This window comes from Macaca nemestrina, chromosome 6, assembly GCF_043159975.1.
Source record: "Macaca nemestrina isolate mMacNem1 chromosome 6, mMacNem.hap1, whole genome shotgun sequence".
Taxonomy (NCBI): Eukaryota; Metazoa; Chordata; class Mammalia; order Primates; family Cercopithecidae; genus Macaca; species Macaca nemestrina.
This window is the reverse complement of record NC_092130.1, coordinates 37554353-37578263: the sequence shown is the minus strand read 5'-3', so window position 1 is coordinate 37578263 and position 23911 is coordinate 37554353. Positions and strand designations below refer to the sequence as shown.

Genomic DNA, 23911 nt, shown 5'->3' with positions numbered 1-23911 from the left:
TTTTCCTTGAGATGGAAAGGGTGAAAAGATGGAGATTTCATAAGTTCATGAAAACTAGATCTATAACAGGTTATTTAGGGAAGTTAGTAATATTATGATCTATGTCTCACCATTTAAGGATATCCAGGGACCTCCGCTTGATTTCCTTTCCTCCTCTTACCCCACCCATATAATAAATATTAATTTCTTGGCTTCTTTGTGTCAACCTTGGGGGTCTGGGGATAAAACAGCATTCAGCATTCCTACCTTCATGTAGGCAGACAAAGAAGAAAGCAATGAGACAAAAATTACTGTAAGTCATCAACTAGGAAAGAAACAAATCCTGGGTGATAGAAAAGGACTAATGTCAAATGAAGTGTCAAGATCTGTCCCTGAGGAGGTGACCACAGGTTTCAAGTCTCGCAGTGCTAAGCCCAACACCTAGACTGGAAGATATATTAGGCCAAATCCAGGACATCATTGCCATTATGTTTACAGCATAATTGAGGAAAGATGGGATGGGAGCTGAGGATGCAGCGCTTCCTACAGTGTATTGAATCCTTGGAGCCTTCATGTTGAATAAGAATCCTTTACCCTAGCTGGAGGTGACTGTTTAGTCACACTGAGTGTGGGCAACCCTGCAAAGCTCCTCAGCTTCTGAACCCCAGGTCTGATGGAAACTGTAGATTTCTTGGCTGTGCTGAAAGCTTGTCCCGTGACTGCAAGGGAGCAGGAGATGTCAGAGGCCTGACTTCATCTTGGCTCCTGTTTTTGTTGGAGGGCAGTTGCTAAGCAACGCATCCCTCTGGCTGGAGCAAAGTAGATGGCTGGCAGAAGAGGGTAGAGGCAAGGAAAGTAGAGTAGTGCCTGAGTCATGTAGAAGGATGACTTCTAGGAACAAAAATCCATAGAGAGATTTTCATTTTCAGAGGGAGGTCCTGTTGCAGAATTTCCCATGTGCATTGTGTCTGCCTCTCCCCACCTCTCTTGTGAGCTCTGCTCTTGGTTTAGGGGTTCGTAGACTTTTGCTCGTTTGGTAAGAGCCATGCAAACCTCCAGGTCTGGTGGTAATTACTGAAGCAAGGTGGCCTGGCATATGAGAGCACATTTTCCCTTGTACAAACCTTTGAGGGGGAAAGGGCCTGTAAATGGGAACATTTGGTTCAGATTATTTTGATTTGTGTTAATGGGTTGGTTCCAAAGTCATGATTTGCTTTGGGAAATCTAATGGAGAACACTTGCAGGGTGTTATATGTTTGCTTTTTTCAAGTGATATTTCCCCTGCATTCTTCTATGGTCACCTTTCCTTATTCTTTAGATACTCCACCAACATTTCAATAATTTTATTGTGTTCTGAAGAGGTGTGTTTCTTGAAATTGTTCTTGAAAATAGAGGAGCATGGAGTGATCTGGGTATATAGTCTGTGGGACAGAAGGTTTGTGGCTGCTTCTTCCATTCCTTCTACCTGTTAATATCCACCTCACCCACACTTTGTGTCATTTATGCACCCGTCTTGTGTGCTTCTAAGCATAGCAGAACCTCTGGTTAGTGCAGTTGATTCTTGGGTTCAGCACCCAGCACAAGACATATTGTGGAGTAGGATAGAATGGAGTAAGTTCATGCCTATGTTTCGGGAAGGACTAGGAGAAAAACATGCCCAGAGGTCCCACGGGTGAAACCCAATAATTGATCTAAAAATGCTTAGTGGTAGAGCATGGGATTGTCACCTACCAGCCCTATGTCCTTGGGCAGTCTGCTTAACATTTCCGAGGCCAATTTCCCATTTGTAAAATGAGAATGGAAATTCCCTTAACATTTCATTTGGAGGATTACAGGAGGTAATATATGCAATAGGCTTAGAACGTAATTGTTTAATAAACGAATGGCAGCTGTTACTGTTAATAATTGTCTTAAGTGTGGAGACGTCAGAGATTATACTAGTGATGGTATATTCTTGTGGGACAAACTCATGAAAATTATCTTCCTTGAAGAATCACATCGGTTAGATGGACTTCTTGTAGGGATGTAGGGGACATGATTCAAAGGTCCTCCAAACCTTTGTTCCCCCATACCCTGGCTTTTTCCTCTGTTGGCATATCTGGCTCAGAAGTGGACCTACCCCACCTTTGGCAACTTCTTATACTTATTTTCTGGGTTGCTTTCTGTGTCTGGAAAAGCTTGCCATGAATATTCCCTACTCCCTGTAATCACCCTGGAGGTTTCCAAGACCTCTTGGCACCTCAGATGATGTTGGATAGTTGGCTCTGGGACCCAGGCATGCTCCCAAGTCTCTCTGGCTGCTCCTGCTATTGCTTCCCAAGCGTGCAGCTGAGGGGAAGAGTGTGATCACTCCTGGGAGCCAAATTGAGGCCTCTGTCTTTCTGACACTGAGTGGAGTTCAGAGATGCAGGGCCATGGGCTCATTCAAGCACCTAATGTGGGGTTCATCCACATAAAGATGGTACCTTTGATTGCTGAGGCATGCTGTTTCACTAGATTGTCATGATTACAATGATGCCTACCATTCATTGAGTGCTTACTCCATGCCAGACATGCCAGGCAAACCCACGTGCTTTGCACATTTTGCCTCCTTTTAATCTCAGTAACATATCTATGGAGTAGTGATGTATAATCCCTGTTTTTCTGGCAAGGAAACTGAGGGCTTTATGGTACCAATACACTTCCTTATAGCGTGTTGTTTTTTTGATGGTTAAAACATTTCTCAGTATGAGTTATATGAAGACATGGGGCAGGGTGGATGTAGTAGAAAAAGCATTGAATTATAAGTCAGGTTCTAACCAATCTCTCATAACCTCTACCTTCTTTCTTTCCACTCTTCCTTTTAGTTTATAAAATCTGGGGCTTGATCTGCGGAAGATGCCTCTGTGATGTGGTGATGAAGAGCCTGAGCTTTGGCCTCACACATTCTTAGGACTGAGTCCTGGCTCTGCCATTTGTTAGTTATGGGGTCTTGGGAAGTGGTGTGCTCCTGAGCCTTGGTTTCCTCATCTGGAGATAACTGTCTCCTTCCATTGTTGTGGGGACTAAGTGAGATAATATACAATAAGATACTTGACAAGTGTCATTACATGTGAGCTAAAAATGATTTTTTTTTTTTTTTTTTGAGACAGAGTCTTGCTCTGTTCCCCAGGCTAGAGTGTAGTGGCATGATCTCAGCTCACTGCAAACTCCACCTCCTGGGTTCGAGCGATTCTCATGTCTCAGCCTTCTGAGTAGCTGGGATTATAGGTACCCACCACCATGCTTGGCTAATTTTTGTATTTTTAGTAGAGATGGGGTTTCACCATCTTGGCCAGGCTGGTCTCAAACTCCTGACCTCAGCTGATCCGCCTGCCTCGGCCTCCCAAAGTGCTGGGATTACAGGCGTGAGCCACCGTGCCCAGCCTGAGACATTGCTTTATATTAGTCTTTCTTAGACATTCTTGTTTTCCCTGAATGAGTTGGCAGTTTTAAAGCTTTTTTTCTTTTTGTTTTTGAGAGTAGTGTCAAAGACTTTGAAATATGATGAAAGTTCAGGACAATTTCCCAAGAAAATGCCTGTTTACCCAAAATTCATCTTCAATTTCAGAGGGTTCAGGGCCAGGACCTTCTAGAGCTCTTTAAAAACTCCAGAATAAGAACTCCTTTAGGCTGGGTGTGGTGGCTCATGTCTGTAATCCCAGCAGTTTGGGAGGCCAAGGCAGTGGATCATCTGAGGTCAGGAGTTTGAGACCAGCCTGGTCAACATGATGACACCCCGTCAATATAAAAATATAATAATTAGCCGGACCTGGTAGTGGGCTCCTATAATCCCAGCTACTTGGGAGGCTGAGGCAAGAGAATTACTTGAATCTAGGAGGTGGAGGTTGCAGTGAGCCGAGATCACGCCACTGCACTATAGCCGGGGCAACAAAGTAAGACTCCATCTCACAAAAAAAAAAAAAAAAAAATTACTCTTTTAGTTGATTGTAGGATGGTAGTCCCCCTTTTGCAGGCCATTCTTCACCTGCTGTCTGAAGCCTGCTGAACTTAACTGAGGCCAGCACACGTGGAGGAGCCCTTTGTGAGGACTGGAGGGATGCACTTCCTTTTCCTCTTCTCCTCTGTTCGCTAATGAGCAGCCTCCTGATTTCTTGGCTCCAGTGTTGCTGCCCAGAACAAGCACCAGGAATGTCCTGAGGAGCCACAGCTCTTGAGGGAGGCTGCTAGGAGAGCAGGGAAAATCAGTCTTTCTCTTCCTCGGTTGGGTTATTTCAGGGATGAGAGGAGAGGGAGCAGCAAAGACTCTGGGATTTTAGGAAGAACCCAGCTACTGTGTGTTCTGTACCAGGAACTGTGCCTAGGGGGTTTGCGTTCATTATTTCTCATCCTTAGAAGAATGCTTCCCGGTGGGTATTTGTTATCACCCTGCTTCACAGATGAGGAAGCTGAGACTCAGAGAAGTTAAGAATAGCAAATGTCCAAGGTGGGAGTCAGGTCAGCTCTCTGAAATCATGGAGGTCTTCTGTGCCATGCGGTTCCCTTAGATGGAGTCAGGTCTCTGGGGTAAAGGGTAACTTCACGCCCTTTGCCGATAAAGGAAATGCTTTTCCTTCTGGTGGGCAGATATCCGCAGTTACTGTCTTTGTTATGTGCTCTAGATGGCCTTCTCAGTGCTGAACTGCAGACCCGTGTATTTTTAGAAAAGGAAGAGGCTTCTGTGTGTACTGTTTATGTACAGACACATATCAGTTTCTGAATACTAAAATCAGCTAAAGCAGCCGAGTGTCAGCTCTGGCTGGTGTCCAGATAACTGGTGGCCCTGTCTTCTGGCTGGCAGGTCCTCACCAGGATGGCTTCAGGGACAGGACTGACCCCTCACGTCTTTCTTCTTGATAGACTAAGCTCTGAGTCCCCCCAGAGACCTGCCTGTGCTTCCTCCCCAAGCTCGGCTCCTGGCTTGTCAGCAGTTGGTCAGGCTGCATCCTTTTCTTTTTTTCCGTTTCCCTGCTTGCATTTTCTCCTTCTTTCCTCACGCCCACTTCACTCACATGCCTTTTTTTTCCCCCGTGAGACCAACTGTGTTTTGATTTTTTTGTTGTTATGGTCAAAGAGGAGTATTTTGTGCACCGCAACGAAACTGGCTACCTGAGGTATCCATGTGTGAAAGCCACGCATTGATTTCATGGGAGGGCAGTGTACTGCAGCGTTTGGGTCTCTGTACCACCATTGCCTGCTCACATTTATAGCTGACTCATGTTGAGCTATATGCCAGACGCTGGCTTTGTGTATTACCTGTTGATCCACAGTTACCTGTGTGAGGGTGGTTCTGGTATTACCTCACAGGCCTGAGACCTTTCCAAGGTGACATGGCTGGAGTTGTGCCTGAGCTCAGAGGGGTGCTGAGGTACGTGTGTCGGGTGAGGAGGAGTCACCAGCGCATAGGCGGGACAGTGGGGCATGCCACCTTTGTGCCTGTCTCTTGCTCCCAGGGGAATGTCTTTTGGTGTGGCCCAGGTGAGCCAGAATTTCAGGTCTTTTTGAGGATTAGTCTGTTTGACCTTCTTCTCCTCTCTGGCAAAGAGGATTTGGATGGGATTTCCCTTCAGTGGGGATTTTGTCTTAGTGAGGGCTGCAGAACTGGGCCTGCTGCTTCTAGGATGTGCTGTGTCATTCCTACTCACTCCTCTGCTGTGACCACCCCTGTCTCTTCCCCTTTATTCTTCAGAATGAAGACTGCAGCTCACAGACATTTGGGAGCAAAAGAGACTCACATTTTGTGCTGTCCTGTGAGGATCTATATATAGGATGCTGAGTAACCACTTGTAAGACACTTTGGTATCTTATTTGAGTAGTTTGGCAGATGTCCTTTAGTCTTGTTTTCTCTTTCTTCATTCATTAATTCATTATGTATTGATTAGTATGCTTAAAGCATACATGTCTGTGAATAACTCTCCCTTAAAGGAGGATACCATGGGGGACAGTGAGACCCAAAACCAGTCGGTGTGCTAAGGACTCTTCACGTCTTATCTCAGAACAACATTATGAGGTGGGTAGGAAACTGAAGAAGGGGTCTGTGAAAAGAGGGGTAGCAGGTGGTGATTCATGAAGGGCCCCTTGTGGGGCTGCCAGAGTGAGAATCTCAGCTCTGTTGCTTGCTGTCTGTGCAGCTTGGGCAAATCACTCTGCCTCTGTCACCTTCTGTTTTCTCATCTGTGAAATGGGGTAACAGTGCCTGTCTCATGGGATTTTGAGAGTCAAATGAGACAATGTTTGTGAATTTCACAGCATTTCTCTGATACATGGTAAGATCTCAATAAAAGGTGGCTATTTTAAAAATTACTATTATTAGGTACTGTTATCTCCTTATATAGAACCTGAGCCTTGGGGAAACTGCCTCAGCTTAAGTCACACAGCGAATACAGCAAAGGATGGTGATGTCTTAACTGCCATTAAGTGGCACAAATAGAGTGCCATGAAGAGGCTCAAGGGAGAGAAGCAGCACCTGTGTTGTGTGGGTGGCGGGCAGTGCTGCAGATGGACTAGTGTGGGCCTGGGAAGACTCCTTGGATGAGATGGCATTTGGAGGATTGGCCCATCTGGACACCTGGAGGTGGGGAAGTGCAACATTGTTGGTGGAGTGAACATCAGGGTAGAAACTCAGGGTTGAGAATTGGGTTGTGTATGAGCTCAGGCATCCTCTGATTCAGAGCAGAGGTGGGGGTATGTAAGCCCATGAGGGCAGGGGCTGGGCTGGGTTAGTTCTCTGGTAGAAGAGTGCCTACCACCTGGGAGGGGCTCCACACACGGTTGTTTAATCCAATTGAATGACAGTGTCTGGAGGTGGCAAGCTTTAGTTGGTGAAGGGAAGTGACCTGGGAGAAAGCAATTTTGAACTTCAGTTGGAGAAGTTGATTTCTGCCTGCCCACAGTGAGACGTGGAATTCTTTCATTTGTATTGCAAAAGGCTAGCTCTCTCAGCTGCCTGGTATTAAACTGTAAGTTGCTCTAGACACTAGTTTTGCTTTTATCTAGACAGTGAATCTGATACTCTCTGAGCTGTTTGGTCAACATTGCTTATGGTAATAGGAGATTATAGGACTGGGTGGCCATCACTCCCTGGGGTCTTTTAAATTTAAGACCACAGAACCTTGAACCAAACGAAAGCTTGTTTGAAGTAAATATCGTGTGTGGCCCTGTGGTTTTCCCAATCCCGTTTCCCTCCTTTACTCCCTTCCGGTTCTTCCTTGTTTTCTGTGGTCAGATTCTCACCATAGGTGGTTCTCAAGCCTTGGCACATCAGCTGAGCACAGGCGCTCCTCACTTCATCTAACATATGTGTTAGACAAAGGCTGTGTGCACATCATAGTTGTGAAGATGGCGTGGAAGCTGCCGAGGTGAGCACAGTGTGAAAGAATCTTGCCTATAATGAATCCTTAGTGAGGCAAAGGATGGCATTAGTTTTGAACATCTGTACCCTAATTCTGTATATGATTCTTTGCGTGGTTTTTATACGTTAGGTTTTCCTGTAGCAGGCTACAAGATTGGAAGCTCCTTAAGACAGGGGCGTGCTCCCTCACTGTATGTAACCTAGCCATGGCTTGTGGGAATTAACCAGTGGGCATCCGATTTATGGGCCAGGTAGCTCTTTCTTTCCTGCCTACTTGGTTTCTTGGCCTTACTAAGTAATGACAGTCGGAGGACACACATGGGTGTGTTAGAGATCTCTGGAGCAATTAGTTATCTTTGCACTAAATTGGTTTTAAACTAGAGGTAATGATCTGAAATTTACTGGAAGTCTTTTCCATGTTGTTTATTGGTTCTGTGGTGATACCATTCCCAACTCTAACTTAACTTTTTATCAAATGTGTTTATTACCCTCTTCTCTGAGCCACAAACAACACTTTAGAAAGGCATAAAGGGATGGGAGTCAATTTCAGCGGTTTTGAGAAATCATTTGAAAGATTGAAACCATCTCAGGATGATTTTCACTACCTAAAGCAATTCCAGTAGGTTTTCATTGTGAAGTAGATGTGGACTCTTGTTTTCTTACCCTTGGGTAAGACAGGTTCTCACACCAAAAAGACCTAAGACTTCAGAGCAGGGGAGGCACACCTCTTGTCTCTCTCCTCCCAAAGCATTCCCATTTGCATCTGGCTTTTCTTTTAAAAAGACGAATGGTGCTTGAGAAGGTATGTGTGCTTTCAAACATTAGCTGCCATGAGAGTTTTCTAACATTCCTTCTCTGTCTTGAAATTCTCTCCTCCTCCATTGACAGTGTGCTCTCTATGCTTCATCCCCTTCTGAACATCCTTTCTTTGCTCACCTTCTTTGTCCTGTGGGTCTTCTCAAGGTTTCTGCCCTTGCATTCTTCGTCCCCCCAACCAGAAGGTCTGCCTCTCTTTGTCACTAATCTCTCCAGTCCCTGGCTCCTGCCACCACCCACATGAACATGATTCCTAGACTTCTCTCTGGCACCCCAGCCCCTCTCCAGTTCTTTAGTTTCTTGATGTCTGCTGGCGTCTCTAATCTGTATGCATTGCTGGTGCCTCAATCCTGCCATGTTTCTGTCCTTTTTCCTCCAGCCTGCTTCACCTCCCATGCGCCCTGTTTCTGTTAAAGATGCTGTTGCTGTCCCGGTCATCCAGGCACAACCTCTGGACCCACATGTGATTACTTGTTTCACCCAGTTAGTCCCCAAACCCCACGGGTGTTCTTCTGCACACGCTCTTCTCGCCACACCAGCCACTGCTGATTCAGACCCTGGCTACCTCTAAATTCGGCCCCAGACAGAGCCACCTCACTTGGATCTTTCCTTCCCTTCCGCTGTGGAGACTGGGGCTCTGCTCTGCTGCCTCCTGCAGCCTCATGCCCTCATTGTGTTCCCCAGGCCTCTGTAGAGCTCCACCTGCCTGTCGTGCTCTGCTTGTGGCCTGTCTCCTTCTTTTGGCCCTACTGTTTCCCGTGTGTGCAGCCCAGCATCCTGCCTCTGTGCTTTTGTTTAAATTGTCACCTCTTCCCATAGGGCTTATTCTCCCAATCTCTCCTTGGTCAATTCCTTAGTGACCAGTTTAACTACTCCTTCCTTGGAGGAACATCATCCTTTCAATGGGGGCAATTTCTATTCTGACTGATTTCTCATTACAGATGATCTCTCTCTCTGTGGTACTTACTACTTTTTCTTTTTCTTGCAACCAGCGTGAAAAACAACAACAACAACAACACAAAAAAACCAACATTCTGTGTTTTTGAAGCATGGTAGAGTTGTTAAGAGTAAACTTAGGAGTCAGACCTATACTTGCATAGAAACTTTCGAAGTTATTAGCTATATAAGGTGGAAAAGTTTCTTAATATCTCTGAGCCCCCGTCTCTCCATTAAATGGGTATAATGATGCCTTCCTGATTGGGCTCTTGGGAAGATTGAAGGAGGTGGTATAAGTCAATGTCAGACACATAGTGGGTCCTCTATTAGTCATGTTTCTACCCTCCTCCGTTCTCACTAGGCTACTAACTTCTTGAGTCTGCATGCATTTTAATTTTGTATTATGCAGAGCCCTGTGCCTCATATGTAGCAAATAAGGACTAGCTATTAGCTGGATAGCCAATGAATCTGAAAGGACTTTAAAGAGAAAGTATTTTAAGAGAAGCATTGGTATAGCCAATGCTTCTGCTATGCAAATGTCTACCATTAGAGCAGTGGATAAGCTTGATATGCAGTGTCAATTTGGAGACACGAATAGTTTACAGATTAATCAGGATGGATTTGATGATGAAATAACTTAATTGTTTCACAGATGAGTGGATTTTGTAGTTTTGTTCACATGGGAAATACTTTTTTTTTTTTTTTTTCCTGAGACAGAGTCTAGCTCTGTTGCCCAGGCTGGAGTGCAGTGGCACTATCTTGGCTTACTGCAACCTCTGCCTCACAGGTTCAAGCGATTCTCCCGCCTCAGCCCCCGAGTAGCTGGGATTACAGGTGTGTGCCACCATGCCCGGCTGATTTTTGTATTTTTAGTAGAGACTGGGTTTTGCCGTGTTGGCCAGGCTGGTCTCGAACTCCTGACCTCAGGTGACCCGCCTGCCTTGGCCTCCCAAAGTGTTGGGATTACAGGCGTGAGCTGCTGTGTGCAGCCGAAGATACATTTTTGACATTAGCTAAGATAACATCAGGCATTAGCTTGTTGGCAAACATTATTCTACCATATCCATGCTTGAGATTGTAATTTTAATAGTTCAGTTCAGTTGTTTTATTGTGAACAGCTTGGCATTTTGCCCCTCATAGGCTCATGCACAAGAACTGAGTTTTACCTTGTAATCAGAAGGTAACTCCCAACGATTTACAGATCCCTGATGGAACTGGTGCCTCCCTGGCAGCTGTGCAGAATTGGTTATAATCCTTTAGGCCCTATGTGGCGGCCCCCTCCCTCCCATTTTACACTGGTCTCCCCACCCCTGCCCTTTCTCCCACGTGCTGGCCTTTAGTTGCTGTGTTTTCTCCAGCCTCTTTCGGCATGGCCTTCTCTTCTATCTCATCTTTGCCAGGTTGACTTTATTTCTGCCTATTCGTTTCACACTTTGTCATACAGAGGTCCAGGTTATTCGTGGAGTCTGGGTATTTCCAGGGTTCACTCTACATAGGCACTTGGTCCTTCCCCAGTCTTGGAAAGATGATTCATGTTGACTAGAAGATAGAAATTCAGCTGTCCTCTAGCAATAGTTTGGGTTTGCTGACAGTCTCACTCCTTCCAGAACTGGATAAAATAATGATAAGCACTTGTGCTAGAGGGTTGGATAGGTTTTCTGTGAGGAGGCAAGTAATGCTGTGCAGAGGAATGTTAAGGAGAAAGGAAAGAGTGAGGTATGCAGCAGCGGGCAAAGCATCAGAGAGGTGGTTTGGGCCGCAGGGGCTCTGAGTGGTCAGAGGTAGTTTAGAAGGGACAGGTCTCAGGTGGGAGTCATTCAGCCTTTGCAGTGTTGTGGGATGCTCACATATGTTAGTGGGTATTGTTGAGGGGACCTCATTGTCCTTGGGGGACATGGAATCGGCCCTCCTCACAGGCATTGCTGGGTTCCTCTTTACTAGTGCAACAGCTGGCTAAGGTCAAAGCCATTCTTGGGAAAGCAAGTCAGCATGGCAGGATCAGCAATCTTAAAACCATCTTTCTAACTCTTACAACATTCAGGGAGACTGTCTTGGAGCAGATTTATTTTATTTTTCCCTAAATGACTAATTATAGCATTCGTGCTATTAATATGGATGCCTATGGCTTGTAACAATAGGGATTTCTATCCACATCTCACATGCATTCTCATATGTTGATGCATTTTGGCTGCTTACTGCCTGTGGACTGCCAGCAGTTGGATTGGTTTTCCATGATTTGGTCGAGTGTCTTGGATGGAGACAATGGGAAGCTTCTTTGATCCGGAGGAGGTCTGCATTTCCTTGGAACTCTGTCATCATTACAACATGGTCTCACTCAGTAAGTTGGTGACTTACTTATGTTTTAAAAGACCAACAAAGCAGATTTTACCATGTAGAAGCCTTGTGTGTCGCTCAGCCTGCAGTCAGGGATTCGAGCTGCTGTCTCTGCATGTCCCGTTGAAGCACCATGATATTGAGCCTCTCCTTTGGCACAGAGATGTCAGAGTCTCTCTTTTGCAGAGACCTGCTGCTTTGAAACCTTTGACCTCCCTTATTTCTCAAACTTGCCTTCATCAAGCTCCAAAGGTGGAGGAAGTACTGATGGGGGAGGCCAGAGAGTCTATTCAGTAGAGAGCAGCGTCAGCTGAGTCTCAGTTTGGCCCAGAAGAACTATTTAGACTCTGAAGCAGGTTTCTGGGGTGGTTGGTGAGAACTTATCTTTATGGTAGCTTAGATTTTATTTTTTAATTAATTAATTAATTTTTTTTTGAGACAGGGTCTTGTTCTGTTGCCCAGGCTGGACTACACTGGCACCACCTTGGCTCACTGCAACCTCTGCCTCCTGGGCTCAAGTGATCCCCCTACCTCTGCCTCCCAAGTAGCAGGGACTACAGGCATGTGCTACCACATCCAGCTAATTTTTGTATTTTTAATTGAGATGAGGTTTCACCATGTTGGCCAGGCTGGTCTCAAACTCCTGACCTCGGGTGATCCACCTGCCTTGGCCTCCCAAAATGCTGGGATTATAGACATGAGCCACTATGTCCGACCTAGCTTAGATTTTATATTGAGGGTTCTAGAGTCAGGCTTCTGGGTTTTCACCTTGGTTCTATCACTTAGTGGCAATTTTTCCTTTGGTAAAAGGGATTTAAACAATAGTATCTACCTCATAGGGATTTGGGGAGAGTTGAATGAATAATATCTTTGAAAGTACTTGGGGGCTAGCACAGAGTAAGCTTTCAAGAAATCATTGTCTATCATGATGTTGAAAATCCTTCAGAGTAGCCTTGACTCCGTGTTCTCAGATGCTGTAGGTCCTTCTCAGCGTGTAGGCAGCGCTTACCTTTTCCACTTGAGTCCACACTGGCAGGAGGCTACAAGCTTCCAGAGAGTTGGGTTATGCGTGTTTCTGTTTGTAGTGTAATGGGAAACACTAATGGACAGTACTAGCCCTTAGTAAATGTTTAATAATTACTTATTGAAGGAACGAATGAAGCTCTGAGCAGGCCAAGAACAACAACGTGGCAGGGTGGTGTGTTTCCTGTCGCGAAGTCATTTTTGTTAGTTTGTGACTACAAAAACCTTCATCATCTTGGAGATCAGGAGAGATCATAAATGAGTAACAAAATATTGGGGAAATTATTATGTTTTTAAAAGCTTGTCACACATAAAAACTGCATGTGTTTAATTGCACAATTTGATAAACTTTGTTACCTGTATACATTCACGAAGCCACCCCCACAATACTGGGAGAATTCTTAATGCCTGTCTCTAAAGTGTTTTATCTTTCTGTTGCTGATGAACCACTTCCACCTTGGCTTTGAATATGGCTCCCAGCCTCATAAGGAAGGTAATGGGAGTCTGCTGTGTTCCTCTCCACCATATTCCTTTCTAGCTTGCATCTGCAGTCTTACATTCTTGCCACTGAAATTTTCAGTGTTTATAGTATGTATTTGTTGAGTGTCTGTCTCCACTAGGTTGTAGGTTTGGGGGATGAAAGGACTATGTCAGCTTTGTTCAGTGTCTTATTCTCCATACCTCCCACAGTCCCCGAAATAGGAGGTGCTCAATGAAGAGTTCAAGGATGAATGGGTGAGCCTATTGCCAGAATAAATATATGACACTGTTGGGCCTGAGTTGGAAGCAAAGGAAACTTGAGTTGTTCTTGGAGATTAAGTTATTCTTACCTTCAGCATTTTAAAAGGGAAGAAAGATCTCCTAGGATCTGAATTACTTTAACTTCATTACTGATATGAGACCAAGTAGACCCTGGAAATGCAGGGAATCTAACATGGCTTAAGCCAGACCCAAAGATGAGGCGTGTCGGGGCATTGTGAGTCTGCTGTCATTCTGAGACCCAGCTGCTTTGTAGGAGGTTAAATCTTAATGTTGGGGCCCTGTATTTTTGTTTTATTGCAAACTGTTTCTCTACTGTAGGCTGCCATGGAAGGGGGCTTTAATTGGATGTGCTGTTCAAAGGACCCCTTTCACCGCCAGTCCCTTTTTTTTCTTCTTCAGCTTGTGGTATCCTCCCCCTGCCTCCCATCATATATGACAGTGAAGTGTTTAGAGTCAGTTCTGGGTCCCTCAGAGAAATGTCTCTCTTAAGGCACTAGATAAAAGAAGAATCACAAAAATAATAATTAAAAATGATACAACCTGGCAGTGGTGTGTGGTATGCATTTTGGCAAGAGTGAAGTCACCATTTTAGAACATAAATGCTCTCAGTGGTGGAGAAAGACTGGCAAAACAGCCTTTTAAAACCCCCATTATAGAAAGAAAGGGCAGGGTTGGGAAGAGAGAGAGCATATTTGTGTTTGTGAAGCTGTTTTTCTACTAAATGTTTACAGAGGAGGTGGACAAAGCTGAAGTGAGCACTGGGCTGTGGGTGGTGTACCGGACTGACCTGGTCCCTGTTTTCTTGGAGCTGTCCACACTGAGCAAGTGTGATAAGTGTTGGGAGAAACCCAGGAGCTGTGGACACACAGTTGGGGCGAGCCTGGGCCATGTGTGTGAAGCCACACCTTGAAAGGGGTTCCTGGAAGGCCAGGTGGCGGTCGGTTGGTTGTGTTGGTCAGGGTGGGAGAGGCCTTTCGGGCCAAGGAGGATGTATGAGGGTGCCAATCTGAGGACACCTATTTTGGAAGATCGCTGTTTGGCCAGTGGGAGGGTGACTCTTAAGTGAGGCTGAACAGACCACCTACAGTGTCAGAAGAGCAAGGCTTCCTTTTTTCGTTGTGGCAGAACCCCTAGATTTTGGTAACAATATGACTTTAAGGCCCAGGCTCCCCAAGGAAGGAAGCGTATTAGCTTCTTTGGGCTAACATCACAAATTACAGCCAGGCCTCTATATCTGTGGGTTCTGCATCCATGAGTTCAGTCAACTGCGGATGGAGAATATTTACTGCATCCGTACTGAACGTGTACAGACTTTTTTCTTTTTTCTACTCTCTAAGCAATACAGTATAACAACAGTTTACATAGCATTTACATTGTATTAGGTATTGTAAGTAATCTAGAGATGATTTAAAGTATACAGAAGGATGTGCGTAGTATGTTATATGCAAATACTATGCCATTTTATATCAGAGACTTGAGCATCCATGGATTTTGTTATCTGTGGGGAGTCCTGGAACTAATCCCCATGGATGCCGAGGGACAACGGTACCATGAACTGGGTGGCATAAAACAACAGAAATGTGTTTTCTCACAGTTCTGGAGGCCAGAAATCCAAAATCAGAGTGTCAACAGGGCCATATTCTTTTGGAAGGCTCTAGGGAAGAATCATTCCCAGCCTCTTCCTGGCCTTCCTTGGTGTTCCTTGGCATGTAGCCGGCCACTTCCGTTTCTCCCTCCATCTTCACAGGGCCTTCTTCCCCGGGTGTGTGTGTGTGTTCTCACCTCTTCTTACGAGGACACCAGTCATTGGATTTAGGACCTATCCTAGTCCTATATGACCTCATTTTAACTAGGTACATCTACAAAGACCCCGTTTCCAAATAAGGTCACATTCTGAGGTTCTGGGTAGACATCAATTTTGAGGGTACTATCCACTACAGGAGGGGATATTGCAGTGGTAGGACCTGTGCTAGAAGGCTTCCTCCAAGTCTTTTCATTCTTCAAGGTTCCTGGGTTGATGGGGGCAGTGAGGCTGCTCGGGGGAGGATGGGCCAGCAGCTGCTAGGATTCCTGTCTCTGGTGAGGGCTCCTGGGTACCGCATTCTTCTCAGGTGCCCAAGAGAAGCTGTGTGACTGAGAGAGGTGGCCCTGCTCATGCATGCCCCTGGCTCAGGGTCACCTCGTCCCTCCTGCAGCAAGGGAAGCATGTCAGGATTTCTTTCTGACTGTCCTAGGAGCACCTTGAGATAGGAGGAAGTGTCCATGAATAAATAGCTAAAATAATTAATGACCCTAGCAAACAATGGCTTAGGGTTTTTCCACAGTTCTTCTCTCCTCTGGGAACAGTTTCCTGCTGCTTTCTTGGAGGTGTGTTGCCAGGGACTTTCCGGGTCTTCGGGACATTGCTTTCCTTTTCTTTCTTGTTTCTCTGCTTTCTCAGGTTTAGTACTATTCGTTTCTTCCATTTCTCTGGTATTAAAATATTACCTGCAGTGTCTTTCTATAACAGTGGTTTTTAAACTTATTGTGCATAGGAATCATCTGGAGAGTTTATTTTAAAAATGCATATTTCCAGATGTATTTTCCAGAATTTCTGATCTCTTAAGTCGGGGGCAGTTGGATTCAGGTGAAATTCAAAGGCCAATTCAAGAAACACGTCCTCAAAGAGAAAGGGAGAGGAAAAGAAAGAGAGAGTATGTGAGAGACAGAGAGAGAGAGAGTGTGAGAGAGTGTGTGTATGAGAGAGAGAGAGAGAGAGAGTGTGTGTGTGTGTGTGTGTTGCAGGTACGCTTTCCCTCAAGTGATACCTGATGTATTAGAAAGGATGGTTTTTGTATTGACCTGATGTTAATTGGTATGGTTTGTCACTAGTTTATTTATTTAAAATTCTGGCCTAGAGAGACTCCGTCTCAAAAAAAAAAAAAAAACCAAAAAACAACAACAAAAAAACCTCTGGCCTGGATATGCTGTTTAGATACACACATGCAAATTCTTCTTGTATCATTTGCCTAGAGGGAAAGTGGTTTTAAAATAATATCAGTGGTACCTTGAAAATGTGATAGGCATCTTATTGGCTAGGGAAGAAAGTGAGTGGGGAATGGAAATGGGTGTTTTATGGCTTCAAGACTAAGCCTAGGAGATGGTGTTCTGATTGTTTTGTGTGTCGTGAAGGAGTGATGGGATGGCTGTTTTGTCTACGTTTCTGGGACTTAGCTTTCCCTTTTTATAAAAGGGGTATTGTAGGGTTTATCATTCTTCTGACCAAACTCTTAAAAAAGGTTACATTCTTATTTGCTTGCTTATTTATTTATTTAGAAACATTATTGGGGGCTTCTGGCTTGCTAGAATTGTGGATGACTATCCTTTTATGAACAAAACAGTCACGGCTACTGCCTGCCTGGGGTTTATAATATCATCGGAGCTGTTCACATTAAACAGTCACCAAAATCAAAGGAGATTACCAACTGAAAGGATAGGAAAGGGAATTCTGGGGAGGTATGAGAGTGTACCCCTCGGGTGGATAGGGAATGTGAGGAGGCTGCTTCCCTGAGGAAGTGACCCTTCAAGCAGAATCTAATGGGCTAAAGGGCAGTAACTAGGGGAGAGACAGGGGAGTGTTTCAGGAAGAGGGCACAGGACAAGCACCATGCTTTGTGGCCGGCTGGATTGTGGCACCTTTGAGGTGCAAGTTGGCCAGTGGGGCTGGGTATAGAGTGAGGGCAAGGCCAGTGGGGTGTGCAGACGAGGCAGGTTTTGTAGGCCTTGGTTGGATTTATTTTGAGGGGAATGGGAAGAGTTATAATCAGGGAAGGTATGGAAGGGACCATCAACAAGATCAGGTCTGCCTTTTGAATAGCTTGTTCTGGGCAGTTAAGGGACAAATGGACTGGAAAGCATCGGGAGGGAAGTGGGGAGGCCAATTAGGAGTCCAGGCCAGAGATGATGGTGGCATGGACTCAGGTCTTTCTCAGCGTACCAGTTGGAGGAGAGGAGAGCTAATTGAGGTTGAAAAGCAATCCCAGGGTATTCCTGTGCCCAGGACTGGGTATTTAATCTGTGGGGCTCCTTGTTTAAAAAGCAGACATGAGTACTGTTAAAAGCATTAAAATAGAAAGCTGCTTTCTTTCTTTCCTGGTTTCTTTCTTGACATGTGGTGGTATTTTTAATCTGCCCATGTTCTTCTAAAAAGGAAGAATTAAAAATTTAAATTATTAGTATGAACTCTTCTGTTCGTCTTTATATTATACAATGCCAATTTTCTATAAGATCATCTGACTTATATGCAGAATCACTAGAATTATACAATCCATATTTCATAGCTCATATGCATTTATTTCATTCTTCCAAGAACAGTGGAAATGTTGCACAAAATCAGTTTTCAGTTTTCTTCTTGATGCATACACATTTTCCCGATGTGCTCCACCTTTGGCTTACGATGTATGAGGAGGGCCTGAAAGGAAAGGAGCTATGGGTTGCCCAGTCTGTCCCTGTCCTAGGTTACCATGGTCAGTGTCAGTGGTTGACTTATCCAGGGAAGTAACATGAGGAAGAAGGCTGTGATAGGGTTCCTGGGCCGTTCATGTTTTGGATACTATTGTCTTCTTGCATCTGGCAAGTTCTGGTTGAAATCGTAGGTGTAACCCCTCAGGGCTGTCAGTGTTGCCCCTGACTCAGTTGTAGATATAAGACAATTACCTTTCTCTTGCTTTGAGTCTCACTGAGCTCCCACACATGGTGGGTCCACCAGAATTCTGGGGCCACAAGGAGCCCCAGTGGGCCTGCATGACATCTAGGTTGTACCTGTCTTCTCTACGCACACGTATGCTCCACTGTCCCACTGGATCTCACTTGCAAAACACAAGTTCAAAGATAAAGTTATTAAAAATTTCAAGACAGCTACAGCAGAGCATTAAGCCAAGCAGGCCCTTCTGAGCACGGGACCCCATGCGTCTGTACTGGTTGAATGTCCATGAAGCTGCCATGCCTAGACCTCAGGCACTCCCAATTTTCAGCTGCCCTGTGAGCCTGTTTTCTGGATTCACTTGAGTCTGTGTGTCAGGTTTAATATTTGCAGGCTCAGAGAAGATTAGCTGGGCAGAGCCTGTATTGGCAGACGCAGCCTAGGACTGTAGTCCAAGAGTGCTTGGCTCTCCAGCTGCCCCTTCTGTGGGAAGCCTGGTTTCCGGATTGGTTTCTGGGCAGTCGGCACCAGGGCCATTCATCAGCTCCAGGTGCCATGAGCTGGGTTTCTACAAAACAGAGATGTGTTCCCAGTCAGTTGTGTAGGCTTCAGAATAAGGAGACATGATTGAGAACATGTTTTGAGGAAGACTCAGGCTTCGGAATTTGTGATTTTTAAATTGAATTAGGGTGTTTCTTCCTCCCACCCCTGCTGTCACCTAGCTTTCTTTTACCACGAGCATTAATTGCCTGCTTTGGGAACATTTGTAAACCTGCTGTCATGATTTAGAAGATCCGGCTTCTCTGTGGAGCTCCACCTTTGTCATCTGGAGGGGTTCCATTACTGGTGCTTAGTACTAGATGTTCTGAAGGCTTAGGTGATATCAGCTCTCAAACTTCAACATGCATAAGAACTGCCTGGGAAGCCCAGGCTCCTATGCCACAGCCCTAGAGATTCTGATTGAGGGTGGGCTCCCTGGAAGAGCCTGTTGCAAGTGGTGTTCAGACATGTTTTGAGAACACTCATCTTTGGCCTCTCACATTCTGTGGTGGTCTGCAGTGGCAAGGGGTACTCCTTGCTGGAGCGTGAGTTCTTGCCTGGACTGGAATCCAGGCTGGAGAGGAGACAGTGAAGAGTGGGGAGGCGGGGAGCCTGGGGATTTCGTGGGCATCTCTGAGGAGGGTAAGTGTTTGCCCACTTGGACTACTGTTCTTGGTGCCTGGAACACAGCCTCCCCTGAGGTATAGCAGAAAAGTGACTAATTAAAGAGGGGATAAAAGGAAGTGGAACCAATTTCTGGGAATGTTATTCAGAATGGCTAGGTGCTTTTTTTTTTTTTCCTTCCAGAAACATTAATTTAATCCAGGGGGAGATGAATGGAGTTTTGTTTTTTAATTGAATTTATTCTGATGCTTAGGAGTTGCCACCTTGCTTCCTGTGGTATTAGTGGCAAGGAGTCGCTGAGCTGTGTCCGGGGATCAGGTGGATTCAGTTTTGATCCTAATTGTGCTGCACGGACTGACGGTGAGAAGGAGGGCGAGGAGGAAGTCAAAGTGTTGGGGGCTGGGTGGCTTCATTGTTCCTTCATTTTTACGCAGAAGCAAATCAGCCAGGCATGTTATTTATTATATATATATGTAAATGATTCCAATACCTGTGGTTTATTGAGTGTTTGCTGCCGGCCAGGCCCTGTGCTAAGCACTTCAATGCATCATCTGTCTTCTCACAGGAACCTCAGGAGGCAGGTTTCCCTTTAGTACCTTTTCACATGGGTGGAAATTGAGTACCTTGTAAGTGTGTGAGATGGGATTTTGAACCCTGGGAGTCTGTTAACCACAAATCTAAGCTTATTTGGCTGGACGAAGGCCTCGATTTACTCACCATGCCTTGTTTTTCCCTTGATTATCCTCAAATTCGCTGTTGATGGGAACAGTGCAGGGGTTTCTGATCCTTGTGTATGGCTCTAGGTTCTGCCGTCTGTGACTTGCTGAGTTCACAACTGTTGAATGCTAGTGAAACCCTGCTTCTTTGGGCTTAGTTATGGGTTGGCTTGTACCTTTTCTTCTTTTTGTTCTTTGCTAGAGAAAGCAAGAAAGCTCAGGGGTTACAGGGAGGTGACAGACCTTGGCTTCTCTTTTCCTGCTTTTCAAGTGAGGTTCTTGCTTGCCCATATTTGTTCAGGGCACATGTGATTGCACAGACCCTGGAAGAGGCAGGCCTAAGGGTGTGGAAAGACAGTTGTACAACTTATAGATGTTGAGCTTTCCATTCACAGTTCTAACTCCAGTCAGAAAACCTTGGAACAGAAAAATTTGCATCCTGTGATGACCTGTGGAGAAATGAATGTGGCTGGAAATGTATTATCAGCCCTAATGTGTTATTTTGCAATTGTCCTCTTTTTCATTTAAAAGTTTTACAATTATTTTGGTAAATATTTCTGCAGGCTTTTCTGAGCTAGCAGTATTTTCCTTCTGTAATATGCATGAAGAAAGGCATAGAACGAGAATAAAATGGCAGTCTTTTGGTAACTCCCTGGTAGAAGTGGTGGTACTCAGATTTGTAGCTGTTTAACAAAATTCTGGGTTCTGTCTGGGTGCGTGGGCCCTGCCTGTGTGAACCTGGACAGGCAGAGCCGTCCTGCCCAATTTCCTCATCTGCTTGACTTCTCTGGCTCTTTGTCCTGGATTCCATTTATTGGCAAGGCCTTTCCTTTACTTATAAACCTCTTCCAAGAAAGTCTGGTTTTCACTGTAAGTTTACGACCATAAATTTTCAGATGGTGCACGTCACCCTCTTAATCTAATTGAGCCAGCACATCATTGTGAAGACATCATTTCATTTGGGGGGTATTAGTTGCTATGGTTATTTGCTGAGACTAACAGAGTCTGTGTTCTCTCAACTGGATTTTTGGAAACTGCTCTTTGAGAATGACATAGAGGTGTGCCTTGCTCTAGGAATATCCAGTATATAACCTCACCATTAAAAAAACTAAAAGGCACATAAAAGATACTTTGGGAGGGATCTTAGAGCTAGAGAAAGGGGTTGGCTGCTTGATTTTCAAGTGAGGTGTTTTTTTCTTTTTGAGACGGGGTCTCGCTCTGTCATCCAGGCTGGAGTGCAATGGCACGATCTTGGCTCACTGCAAGCCCCACCTCCCAAGTTCAAGCGATTCTCTGGCCTCAGCCTCCTGAGTAGCTGGGATTATAGGCGCCCACCACCACGTCCAGCTAAGTTTTGTATTTTTAGTAGAGATGGGGTTTCACCATGTTGGCCAGGCTGATCTTGAACTCCTGACCTCGTGATCCTCCCGTCTCGGCCTCCCAAAGTGCTGGGATTACAGACGTGAGCCACCGTGCCCGGCCTCAAGTGAGTTCTTTAAGGCTGAGTGTGTCATATGACTTTCCCTAGGTTCACATGTATAGTTGGTGGCTGCACAAGGAGACAGGCCATTTCTGGTTCTTTTTCTAGGTTCTTTTCTATTCCGTCTGCAACAGCTTAAATTCTCTCAAGGAATTTATTCATTCATTCCTCCAATATATATTGAGGTCCCTTATGTTTCAGGCACATGCCAGGAGGATAAAGAAGCTGTGATCTTCGTTCTCAGGGTCTTCAGTGGGAGTCCAAACCCTTGCCTTGGAGGGTGTGGTGCCTGGATCAACACCATTGGCTTCACCTGGGAATTAGAAATGTAGACTCCCAGGCCTGCTGGATCGCATGGGCATTTTGACAGGGTCCTGGGTGATTGGGTGCACCTTAAAGCGTGAGTAGCTGTCTCTGCTGCAGAGGAAAAGGCATTCCAGAAACAAAATCTAAGTCTTGAAGCTCAAGCCAGGATCAACCCTCCTAGCCCCACTGCTGCCCATCTGTGCACCTGCTTGGTGTTGAGCAGAACAGAACTGCTGAAGTATTGAGAGGGGAATACCCTCTCCACCTGCCCTTCCCCACCATTCTTAGGCCTCTGTCTCCACTTACTGCCCCCTACCGGTTTTTCCAGCCAGTGAGTGGGCCTGACTTGTGTGGTCTCCTCTTAATTCACCACCCGCTCTCTTTTCTAGAACAGTGCCTACCTTGGGGGCGAAGCTCAAGTTCTGCCTTCTGAGGAAGCCCAGTACTTCAGGCCTGTGAACGCTGTCAGTCTCTTGTATCTTAAATGTCGTCTTAGCATGCTCATTCTTTTATCTGTTTCATCTGGGGCTGGCCTACCTCCCCAGGCAGCGGACAGAAAGGATTTGATGATAGCACTGTTTCCCCAGTGCATTTAAAAGGCACGGCTTGAGCTTAATAAACTTCTCAAAAAGAAACCCATACTGCTTTGAGTTCATTTAGTTAAAAAATGGTGTTATTTAGTCCATCGGGGTTTTGCCTTGCCTTTCATCTGCCAGGGGTGAAAGGAAATTGTAAATTTGTAGAAGCATTAGGGGTTTTCTGAGCACTGAAGAAAACCCTTAGGAACTCAGGTGTGTTTTTAGTAGTTCACAAGAATGGGGTTGATCTGGTGACTTGATGAGGCAAAAATTGCTTAATTCTTATGCTAATTAAGATTCTCCTTTGGTTGATTCTCCTTTCTCCAACCTGCTGGTAAACTTCCACTCCACCTCTGCTGTGGGAGGGAAAGCAAGGCAGGGCTGAGGGCATCCCTGTCCTCTGCTCTTCCGGAACACGTTTCTTTCCTATTTTGAATTCCCACAACAGCCCTGCAAGGTACATACTATCCTCATAGTTACATACATGCTTGGAAAGGTTGGGTAATTTGCCAAAGGCCACACAGCGAGGAAGTGAGAGACCGGGGATTTAAGCTGATGTTTGTGCAGCCAATGAGCGTCATACACCTCTGAACTACCTTCCCCTTGCCCCGTGTGTGTGTGTGTGTGTGTGTGTGTGTGTGTGTGTGTGTGTGTGTGTGATATTTGTACTTGAGCTGCCTGGAATTACCCTCTCTTTTTTGTTCCATCACTTGATTAGTCCCTCTCAAAATGGGTTTCTTTGTTTTCATTAAGCAAATGTCCACAGTCTTCCTTGAGGGAGTTTTTCCTGTGGTGACCTTCTGCTTGTCTTGTCATATCTTGGGGCAGCATGTGAATGCAGTTGTTCTAAATACAGTACCTCAGTTCTCTGTGCCAGGGCTGAGCTGGGGCTGGGCCCTTTAGGGGCTGAGTTTTCATCGGAGATCCAATGCTGACTAACTCACTTGACACAGTGGTCATTGATCCAGCAAATGTTTATTAAGGGCCTACTATGTGACTTGCACTGTCATTAAGCCAGTCCTTAATTTCTTCATCTAGAAAAGGTCAAGTGCTTTCACTTAACTCTCAATGTTCTTATGAGGAAAAGCCAATACAGCACTTTGGAAATTCATATGTATTTGTATACATTATTTGCATATAGTTATGTATAATTCAAGATGATGCTATGGATAATTCATAGTGGGCCCTGAACTTGGAGTTTTCAGCACGGAGCAGTTTTGTTTTGAATCCCTTATAACTCTTTCCTTATCTCCTGACGGACCAATGGCCTGTGCACAAATGTCCAAGTTGAGAGGTGTTGCCTGTCATTTAGTTATCCTACAGGGAGAATGCCCGTTGGCTATGGTTGCACATTCTCATAGTGAAGCATGCTGGAGGAGTTACAGAAGGTGTCTCCAACGAAGTTCTGGGCCAGCTCCTTGGTAAAAGGCTTAATTGTTGTTTAATTGATCTTGTTGCTCCTCTGTATAACAATCCAGTTCCCATTTCTTTCTTTCTTTTTTTTTTTTTGAGATGAAGTCTCGCTCTGTGGCCTGGGCTGGAGTGCAGTGGCGCAATCTGGGCTCACTGCAAGCTCCACCTCCAGGTTCATGCCATTCTCCTGCCTCAGCCTCCCGAGTAGCTGGGACTACAGGTGCCCATCACCACGCCCAACTAATTTTTTAAAAAAATTTTTAGTAGAGATGGGGTTTCACCGTGTTAGCCAGGATGGTCTCAATCTCCTGACCTCGTGATCCGCCCGCCTTGGCCTCCCAAAGTGTTGGGATT

General features: G+C 45.3%; 1 protein-coding gene across 15 annotated transcripts in view; it reads left to right on the top strand.

Annotated features, from left to right (window-relative positions):
• Positions 1-23911, top strand: part of LOC105466962 (Rho GTPase activating protein 26) — a 907509-nt gene that overhangs the window by 516956 nt on the left and 366642 nt on the right. Inside the window, exon 1 of one of the 15 annotated variants that reach the window (XR_011624165.1) lies at positions 19066-19424. The exons of the other annotated variants lie outside the window; for them this stretch is intronic. The gene's annotated coding sequence lies outside the window, so the exon portion shown is untranslated. Of the gene's footprint in view, positions 1-19065; positions 19425-23911 lie in introns of those variants that run through there. 15 annotated transcript variants of the gene reach the window in all.